Genomic DNA, 10,000 nt, shown 5'->3' with positions numbered 1-10,000 from the left:
ATCCACCGAATCGAATGCCTTCGATACGTCGATCGATGCCACAAAGACAGAGCGGCAGGAGCGGACTGCGTCGGTGAGAGCAGTGTCCAAGATGAAAGTATTTTCCAACATCCCATCCCGAGGGATGAATGCCCGCTGACGTTCGTCCACAGCACAAGCGCGCATCAGGCGTGACGCGAGAACCTTGTGAAAGGTCCGCGCCAACACCGAGCAGACCGTAATGGGGCGAAAGTCAGCGGGGGATGTTGGTGCAGCCGTTTTCGGGAGAAGGGACGTCCGCGCGCGAAGCAGGCATTCCGGAAGGGCGCGGGCCAGAAGGAAGAGATTCATCACTTTCACCAGGACTTCATGCGGTAGGCGCCGCAACTCCGCTGGGGTAAGGCCGTCAGGCCCAGCTGCTGATCCCCTGGGCGGCAACGCGGCGGCGACCTCCTCATGTGTGACCGGCCCCCATAGGCACTCAAGAGCGACAGGCTCCGAGTGCGGGAGGAGGCGGTCACGGATGAAGCCCGCAGTGGAGACGGGCTTCTTAGTGAAGAGGTCCGCCCAGAAGTCCAGCAGACCAGGGATGGCAGGTGGCGGCTGGAGCAGGGTGCCATCCAAGAGGCCGCGCACGCAACGTGCACGCGACCGTCGGAAGGCATCCTGCGTTCTTGCGTATTCCCAGCGGCGCCGCTTGCGCTTCTGCGTCGGCGGCGCGGCAGGCGGCCGCTTCGATGGTTGGCGCGGCCGCTGTGTCCTGGTGATCGATCTCTCCCCTCTGGACCCGACCGACGCAAGGGCATCCGGGAGCATGCCCAGGATGACATCGGGCGGCGTGCCCCGCCCCAGACCTATGACTCGATCCAGGGCAGAGAAACGCTGGGCGGAAGCAGGTAGCCCCGCCAGATGCTCCCAGATGGCGGCGTCAGTCGGCCCCTCCGGCGGCGGCCCGGTGGTGTCGGCCGCGAAGTCCTCGGCTGCGTCGACGGGCGGCGCAGCGGCCTCGCCCGCGTCAGGCGGCGGGCTCGCTGCTCCCCGGCGGGACGCCGGCTCTTCCCCCCGACCGATCTCAAGCGCCTCCATGAACTGGCGGACAAGCTGCTTGTGGGCAGCTTGCCGCCGTCGGCACTTGATTGCCTCAAGCGTTCGGTCGGGGAACATCCTGATGAGCTCTTGATTAACAAAGAAGAACCGGGCGTCCCTCTCAAGGAACAATTCGGCCTCCGCCTTGGCGAGCGACAGGACTTCTTCCTCCGTCCACCTCGCGCGATGCCTCTCCGTCACGATCTCCGCGTTGGCGGCCGCAAGATGTTGGCGGCGGCGATGGACCCCGAGACCATTCTTGGTGGTGAAGCTGCGGTGGCACTCACTACAGGCGTATACAGCTGCAAAAGGTACAAGATTTTCGGCACGGCCGGTTGGCCGGCTAGGTGCTGGGGGAGTTGGGGTGGCACCTTCAGCGGAAGGGCCACCACTTATTCTTTGATTACTGCCCCCAACTAACAAAGGGATAGTGCGAGGGGGGGCTGGTAACCCCCCCAAGCCCCTGGTGCGGTCTTCCACTCTGCGAAAATCAGCGGGCCCACGAGAAGGGGAGAAGACCGCAGGAGAGGAGAGGCTAAGAGGGCTAGGCCCATGTATTGCGCATCACTCTCCCTGTAACTATAACCCAAGGAAGGTACCTCGCAGCAGCAGCACGACTACATCAAGACCGCACTTCGAAAAGCCAAGTCCGGATGCAGCCACACCGCCGCCACTTGGCCACTTAAGAGAGTCATAGTTACTCCCGCCGTTTACCCGCGCTTGCTTGAATTTCTTCACGTTGACATTCAGAGCACTGGGCAGAAATCACATTGCGTCAACACCCGCTAGGGCCATCGCAATGCTTTGTTTTAATTAGACAGTCGGATTCCCCCAGTCCGTGCCAGTTCTGAGTTGATCGTTGAATGGCGGCCGAAGAGAATCCGCGCACCCGCGCGCCCCCGGAGGAGCACGCTAAGGCGGACGCGGCCTCGCAGCAAGGAAGATCCGTGGGAGGCCAAGGCACGGGACCGAGCTCGGATCCTGCACGCAGGTTGAAGCACCGGGGCGCGAACGCCGCGCAGGCGCGCGCATCCTGCACCGCCGGCCAGCACGAGGCCGACCAACGGCGAGAGCAGACCACGCCCGCGCTAAACGCCCGCACTTACCGGCACCCCTACGGCACTCACCTCGCCCAGGCCCGGCACGTTAGCGCTGACCCACTTCCCGACCAAGCCCGACACGCCCCGATCCTCAGAGCCAATCCTTATCCCGAAGTTACGGATCCAATTTGCCGACTTCCCTTACCTACATTATTCTATCGACTAGAGGCTCTTCACCTTGGAGACCTGCTGCGGATATGGGTACGAACCGGCGCGACACCTCCACGTGGCCCTCTCCCGGATTTTCAAGGTCCGAGGGGAAGATCGGGACACCGCCGCAACTGCGGTGCTCTTCGCGTTCCAAACCCTATCTCCCTGCTAGAGGATTCCAGGGAACTCGAACGCTCATGCAGAAAAGAAAACTCTTCCCCGATCTCCCGACGGCGTCTCCGGGTCCTTTTGGGTTACCCCGACGAGCATCTCTAAAAGAGGGGCCCGACTTGTATCGGTTCCGCTGCCGGGTTCCGGAATAGGAACCGGATTCCCTTTCGCCCAACGGGGGCCAGCACAAAGTGCATCATGCTATGACGGCCCCCATCAACATCGGATTTCTCCTAGGGCTTAGGATCGACTGACTCGTGTGCAACGGCTGTTCACACGAAACCCTTCTCCGCGTCAGCCCTCCAGGGCCTCGCTGGAGTATTTGCTACTACCACCAAGATCTGCACCGACGGCGGCTCCAGGCAGGCTCACGCCCAGACCCTTCTGCGCCCACCGCCGCGACCCTCCTACTCGTCAGGGCTTCGCGGCCGGCCGCAAGGACCGGCCATGACTGCCAGACTGACGGCCGAGTATAGGCACGACGCTTCAGCGCCATCCATTTTCAGGGCTAGTTGCTTCGGCAGGTGAGTTGTTACACACTCCTTAGCGGATTCCGACTTCCATGGCCACCGTCCTGCTGTCTTAAGCAACCAACGCCTTTCATGGTTTCCCATGAGCGTCGATTCGGGCGCCTTAACTCGGCGTTTGGTTCATCCCACAGCGCCAGTTCTGCTTACCAAAAGTGGCCCACTTGGCACTCCGATCCGAGTCGTTTGCTCGCGGCTTCAGCATATCAAGCAAGCCGGAGATCTCACCCATTTAAAGTTTGAGAATAGGTTGAGGTCGTTTCGGCCCCAAGGCCTCTAATCATTCGCTTTACCGGATGAGACTCGTACGAGCACCAGCTATCCTGAGGGAAACTTCGGAGGGAACCAGCTACTAGATGGTTCGATTAGTCTTTCGCCCCTATACCCAGCTCCGACGATCGATTTGCACGTCAGAATCGCTACGGACCTCCATCAGGGTTTCCCCTGACTTCGTCCTGGCCAGGCATAGTTCACCATCTTTCGGGTCCCAACGTGTACGCTCTAGGTGCGCCTCACCTCGCAATGAGGACGAGACGCCCCGGGAGTGCGGAGGCCGCCGCCCCGTGAAGGGCGGGGAAGCCCCATCCTCCCTCGGCCCGCGCAAGGCGAGACCTTGACTTTCATTACGCCTTTAGGTTTCGTACAGCCCAATGACTCGCGCACATGTTAGACTCCTTGGTCCGTGTTTCAAGACGGGTCGTGAAATTGTCCAAAGCTGAAGCGCCGCTGACGGGAGCGATTATTCCGCCCGAGAGCATCCCGAGCCAACAGCGGCGCGGGTCCGGGGCCGGGCCAGGTAGGTCCGTCATCCGGGAAGAACCGCGCGCGCTTGCCGGGAGCCCGAGCGCCCAAAGGGGCGAATCGACTCCTCCAGATATACCGCCGGGCAGCCAGCCAGGACACCGGGGCTCTGCCCAACAGACGCGAACCGAGGCCCGCGGAAGGACAGGCTGCGCACCCGGGCCGTAGGCCGGCACCCAGCGGGTCGCGACGTCCTACTAGGGGAGAAGTGCGGCCCACCGCACACCGGAACGGCCCCACCCCGCGGCGAGTGGAAAGGCAACCGGACACGACCCCGCCGCGGATTGCTCCGCGCGGGCGGCCGGCCCCATCTGCCGAGGGCGGAGGCCAGTGGCCGGATGGGCGTGAATCTCACCCGTTCGACCTTTCGGACTTCTCACGTTTACCCCAGAACGGTTTCACGTACTTTTGAACTCTCTCTTCAAAGTTCTTTTCAACTTTCCCTCACGGTACTTGTTCGCTATCGGTCTCGTGGTCATATTTAGTCTCAGATGGAGTTTACCACCCACTTGGAGCTGCACTCTCAAGCAACCCGACTCGAAGGAGAGGTCCCGCCGACGCTCGCACCGGCCGCTACGGGCCTGGCACCCTCTACGGGCCGTGGCCTCATTCGAGTTGGACTTGGGCTCGGCGCGAGGCGTCGGGGTAGTGGACCCTCCCAAACACCACATGCCACGACAGGCGGCCGCCTGCGGGGTTCGGTGCTGGACTCTTCCCTGTTCGCTCGCCGCTACTGGGGGAATCCTTGTTAGTTTCTTTTCCTCCGCTTAGTAATATGCTTAAATTCAGCGGGTAGTCTCGCCTGCTCTGAGGTCGTTGTACGAGGTGTCGCACGCCACGCCGCCAGCCGGCTGTGCACGCTACCGAGTAAGTACCGGTATGCGAACCGCCAGGCGACGGGCGCGCATCGCACGTTTAAGGAGACGCGGCCGGCCCCACAGGCGGCCACGACACTCCCAGGTCAGCGAAGCGGGGCAAACGCCGCGCGCTTCAGTATACGTAGCCGACCCTCAGCCAGACGTGGCCCGGGAACGGAATCCATGGACCGCAATGTGCGTTCGAAACGTCGATGTTCATGTGTCCTGCAGTTCACATGTCGACGCGCAATTTGCTGCGTTCTTCATCGACCCACGAGCCGAGTGATCCACCGTCCTGGGTGATCTTTTCATAGTTTCCACCATCTCTTTCGAGACAGTTGCATAGGCGGGACTGAGGCGTGTGGCGGCCCTGTTCCAGCGTTCAGTGTCCAACGGCCTCACGGCCGATGGGCGTCGTACGGCTCCACACCGGAGCGGACAGGCAGTCGGGCGAAAGTCATTCAAAACCGGCGCCAGGCGCCAGGTGCCGCAGGCCAGCCGCTCCAGCGCTTCAGCGCTCGTACCACACAACATTGCCGTTAGTTTTGAGACGAACGCGTGGTTCCGCACGCGGCGCACGGCTACTGCGAGCCGTACAGGTAGCTGCGTGTTGCGCGACACGACACGCACATCGAAAGACATGCAGTCTAGTCGGTAATGATCCTTCCGCAGGTTCACCTACGGAAACCTTGTTACGACTTTTACTTCCTCTAAATGATCAAGTTTGGTCATCTTTCCGGTAGCATCGGCAACGACAGAGTCAATGCCGCGTACCAGTCCGAAGACCTCACTAAATCATTCAATCGGTAGTAGCGACGGGCGGTGTGTACAAAGGGCAGGGACGTAATCAACGCGAGCTTATGACTCGCGCTTACTGGGAATTCCTCGTTCATGGGGAACAATTGCAAGCCCCAATCCCTAGCACGAAGGAGGTTCAGCGGGTTACCCCGACCTTTCGGCCTAGGAAGACACGCTGATTCCTTCAGTGTAGCGCGCGTGCGGCCCAGAACATCTAAGGGCATCACAGACCTGTTATTGCTCAATCTCGTGCGGCTAGAAGCCGCCTGTCCCTCTAAGAAGAAAAGTAATCGCTGACAGCACGAAGGATGTCACGCGACTAGTTAGCAGGCTAGAGTCTCGTTCGTTATCGGAATTAACCAGACAAATCGCTCCACCAACTAAGAACGGCCATGCACCACCACCCACCGAATCAAGAAAGAGCTATCAATCTGTCAATCCTTCCGGTGTCCGGGCCTGGTGAGGTTTCCCGTGTTGAGTCAAATTAAGCCGCAGGCTCCACTCCTGGTGGTGCCCTTCCGTCAATTCCTTTAAGTTTCAGCTTTGCAACCATACTTCCCCCGGAACCCAAAAGCTTTGGTTTCCCGGAGGCTGCCCGCCGAGTCATCGGAGGAACTGCGGCGGATCGCTGGCTGGCATCGTTTATGGTTAGAACTAGGGCGGTATCTGATCGCCTTCGAACCTCTAACTTTCGTTCTTGATTAATGAAAACATACTTGGCAAATGCTTTCGCTTCTGTTCGTCTTGCGACGATCCAAGAATTTCACCTCTAACGTCGCAATACGAATGCCCCCGCCTGTCCCTATTAATCATTACCTCGGGTTCCGAAAACCAACAAAATAGAACCGAGGTCCTATTCCATTATTCCATGCACACAGTATTCAGGCGGGCTTGCCTGCTTTAAGCACTCTAATTTGTTCAAAGTAAACGTGCCGGCCCACCGAGACACTCAATAAAGAGCACCCTGGTAGGATTTCAACGGGGTCCGCCTCGGGACGCACGAGCACGCACGAGGCGGTCGCACGCCTTCGGCTCGCCCCACCGGCAGGACGTCCCACGATACATGCCAGTTAAACACCGACGGGCGGTGAACCAACAGCGTGGGACACAAATCCAACTACGAGCTTTTTAACCGCAACAACTTTAATATACGCTATTGGAGCTGGAATTACCGCGGCTGCTGGCACCAGACTTGCCCTCCAATAGATACTCGTTAAAGGATTTAAAGTGTACTCATTCCGATTACGGGGCCTCGGATGAGTCCCGTATCGTTATTTTTCGTCACTACCTCCCCGTGCCGGGAGTGGGTAATTTGCGCGCCTGCTGCCTTCCTTGGATGTGGTAGCCGTTTCTCAGGCTCCCTCTCCGGAATCGAACCCTGATTCCCCGTTACCCGTTACAACCATGGTAGGCGCAGAACCTACCATCGACAGTTGATAAGGCAGACATTTGAAAGATGCGTCGCCGGTACGAGGACCGTGCGATCAGCCCAAAGTTATTCAGAGTCACCAAGGCAAACGGACCGGACGAGCCGACCGATTGGTTTTGATCTAATAAAAGCGTCCCTTCCATCTCTGGTCGGGACTCTGTTTGCATGTATTAGCTCTAGAATTACCACAGTTATCCAAGTAACGTGGGTACGATCTAAGGAACCATAACTGATTTAATGAGCCATTCGCGGTTTCACCTTAATGCGGCTTGTACTGAGACATGCATGGCTTAATCTTTGAGACAAGCATATGACTACTGGCAGGATCAACCAGGGAGCTGCGTCAACTAGAGCTGAGCAGCCGGCCGCCCGGGAGTGTGTCCCGGGGGCCCGCGCGAACACGCAAGCGTCCGCTCAATTATTCTGCAAACAGGAGGAGGCTGAGCTCCCCTGCACAACACACCTCGAAACCCTCTCAGGTCCCGGCGGTGCGCAGCGCCGTCCTAAGTACTTGGTCGGGTTCGAGAGAGGCGCAATCGCCCGGAGTTAGGCGAGTAGACGCTTTAGGTGCGACCACCCGTGCTCCCAACTGAGCTTGCCGCTGCCGACAGAGGCCCGGGAGCGTGCTGTCGTGGCATTGCCGGCGGGAGACAACACGCGCCACCTACGGTGACCGGCAGCTCCAACGCCAGCGCCACAGAAGGACAAAAGCCCCACTTGGGTGCCGAAGCGAACTCTCCCAGCACAGCGCACGCGCCAACACGTCCGCACAGCTGCGATACAAACCACCTGCGAGAACCGCTGGGGCGACCGAGCAGCAGACGGCGTCGCGGCGCCGAGCGCCGGGCGGCGGCGCATCCTCAGCGCACACAGTCCTCAATCGGACCAGCACACTGCAGATGGCCACCGCGCTTCGCACCGGGCCCGCGAGGACCTACTTTGGCCGCAAGGCGCCGCGAGCAGGGGGCGCCGGCGCGCAGCTGCGCCGCCTGCCGCGTCCGTCGGCCGGCGCGCCTGCCACTGGCCGCCCCCACCAGCCGGCTGTAGCGCGTGCGCCCACGCACCGCGCTGCCAGCACGCCGGGCGGCCCCCCCTCACCGGCCGGGGACGGTCCCACCCAGCCACCGCCGCGTATCGCCTCACACCCAGATCCCCTTTCACGTTCGTGGGCATGGTGGGTCCCCTTTCACGTTCGTGGGCATGGTGGGTATCCATGAAACAACCGGTTAATAGCTCGACCGATCGTCGCCAACACTGATTCACCTCTAGCGAGAACAACCGCACCACAACGGGTTACCAGTTGTTCATTTGCGTAACGTCACCAGCAAACGTAGACGTCCATCGCCATTTGCAACGAGTATTGCATGCCTGTGTCAGGTGTCACAACACACTACGTCTGCCCACATAGACGCAACAACATGTGCACGCCTAGAGAACACGTGGAAGGTAGCCCCCGTACGTATGCGGTGTCCATTGCGCGAACGACTGTCAGCCGGCCTCTGCAGCATGTCGCAGATGTGGAACGCGGTGCAACATGCTATCACAGTGTGTGAGAAGAGACGACTACGTCCGAATACACGCTCCACTACATCAACAGACTGCTCATGCTGATCGCCATCCAGGGCGTCCGTTCCTCCCACACGTCTGAATGGCGTACCACACTGCAATCCAGCTCCTAAAGGGAGACGACACGTAGCTGCGTCCACAATATTTGGACTGTATGGTCCGCCGTTGCTAGGCGCAGTCGTCGTACGGTCACACATGTGCCACGATGTATCATTCAGTACATACGGACCAATGTGCAGCACAGTTTGTGGGTTTTGCGTACATCCGCGGACAGGTGACAGGCCGTACCACAACGTAGGCTGAGTACGTCGGCATGCGAAGGGCATTGAACATGCAAACTTCTCAACGACCAGCTTGCGAAGGCAGGGGGGAAGGGGGGGGGCATGTACGTCCTGCTGCTATCCACATTACAGTGTATAGCAGGAGCATGTGGAAAGTCAGCAACACTTGCAAGGTGTTTAACATGACGCGATACACAGGGGACCGGGCAGTGCGAATAGCGAACTATATTGCGAGGGTTGCGGTTAGGCAACACTACACTAATTTAACGAGTTGCATAACAATTACAGAGCAGGTTCAGCGACAACGTGCGTCAGGTTAAGGCGCAATATAGGTTAGGTTGAGGCGCAATATGGGTTACGTTAAGGCACAAATTAGGTTACGTTAAGGCACAAATTAGGTTACGTTAAGGCACAAATTGGGTTACGTTAAGGCACAAATTGGGTTACGTTAAGGCACAAATTGGGTTACGTTAAGGCACAACATGGGTTACGTTAAGGCACAACATGGGTTACGTTAAGGCACAACATGGGTTACGTTAAGGCACAACATGGGTTACGTTAAGGCACAACATGGGTTACGTTAAGGCACAACATGGGTTACGTTAAGGCACAACATGGGTTACGTTAAGGCACAACATGGGTTACGTTAAGGCACAACATGGGTTACGTTAAGGCACAACATGGGTTACGTTAAGGCACAACATGGGTTAGGTTAAGGCACAACATGGGTTAGGTTAAGGCACAACATGGGTTAGGTTAAGGCACAACATGGGTTAGGTTAAGGCACAACGTAAGTTAGGTTAAGGCACAACGTAAGTTAGGTTAAGGCACAACGTAAGTTAGGTTAAGGCACAACGTAGGTTAGGTTAAGGCACAACGTAGGTTAGGTTAAGGCACAACGTAGGTTAGGTTAAGGCACAACGTAGGTTAGGTTAAGGCACAACGTAGGTTAGGTTAAGGCACAACGTAGGTTAGGTTAAGGCACAACGTAGGTTAGGTTAAGGCACAACGTAGGTTAGGTTAAGGCACAACGTAGGTTAGGTTAAGGCACAACGTAGGTTAGGTTAAGGCACAACGTAGGTTAGGTTAAGGCACAACGTAGGTTAGGTTAAGGCACAACGTAGGTTAGGTTAAGGCACAACGTAGGTTAGGTTAAGGCACAACGTAGGTTAGGTTAAGGCACAACGTAGGTTAGGTTAAGGCACAACGTAGGTTAGGTTAAGGCACAACGTAGGTTAGGTTAAGGCACAACGTA

At 58.2% G+C, this 10,000-nt stretch overlaps 2 non-coding genes and 1 pseudogene across 2 annotated transcripts; all 3 read right to left on the bottom strand.

The window, feature by feature from the left end:
* Positions 1–4,630, bottom strand: part of LOC126432726 (large subunit ribosomal RNA) — a 7,957-nt pseudogene extending 3,327 nt beyond the window's left edge.
* Positions 4,631–4,818: 188 nt separating this feature from the next.
* On the bottom strand, positions 4,819–4,973 carry LOC126432774 (5.8S ribosomal RNA). The gene has a single exon (XR_007578216.1). It is a non-coding gene; the product is annotated as a 5.8S ribosomal RNA (ribosomal RNA).
* A 353-nt stretch (positions 4,974–5,326) lies between these two features.
* LOC126432753 (small subunit ribosomal RNA) lies at positions 5,327–7,235 on the bottom strand. The gene has a single exon (XR_007578197.1). It is a non-coding gene; the product is annotated as a small subunit ribosomal RNA (ribosomal RNA).
* Positions 7,236–10,000: the final 2,765 nt, after the last annotated feature.

The sequence above is a fragment of the Schistocerca serialis genome, unplaced genomic scaffold (assembly GCF_023864345.2).
Source record: "Schistocerca serialis cubense isolate TAMUIC-IGC-003099 unplaced genomic scaffold, iqSchSeri2.2 HiC_scaffold_1153, whole genome shotgun sequence".
Lineage (NCBI taxonomy): Eukaryota > Metazoa > Arthropoda > Insecta > Orthoptera > Acrididae > Schistocerca > Schistocerca serialis.
Note: the sequence above shows the minus strand (reverse complement) of the source record. Positions and strands in the feature narration are given on the sequence as shown.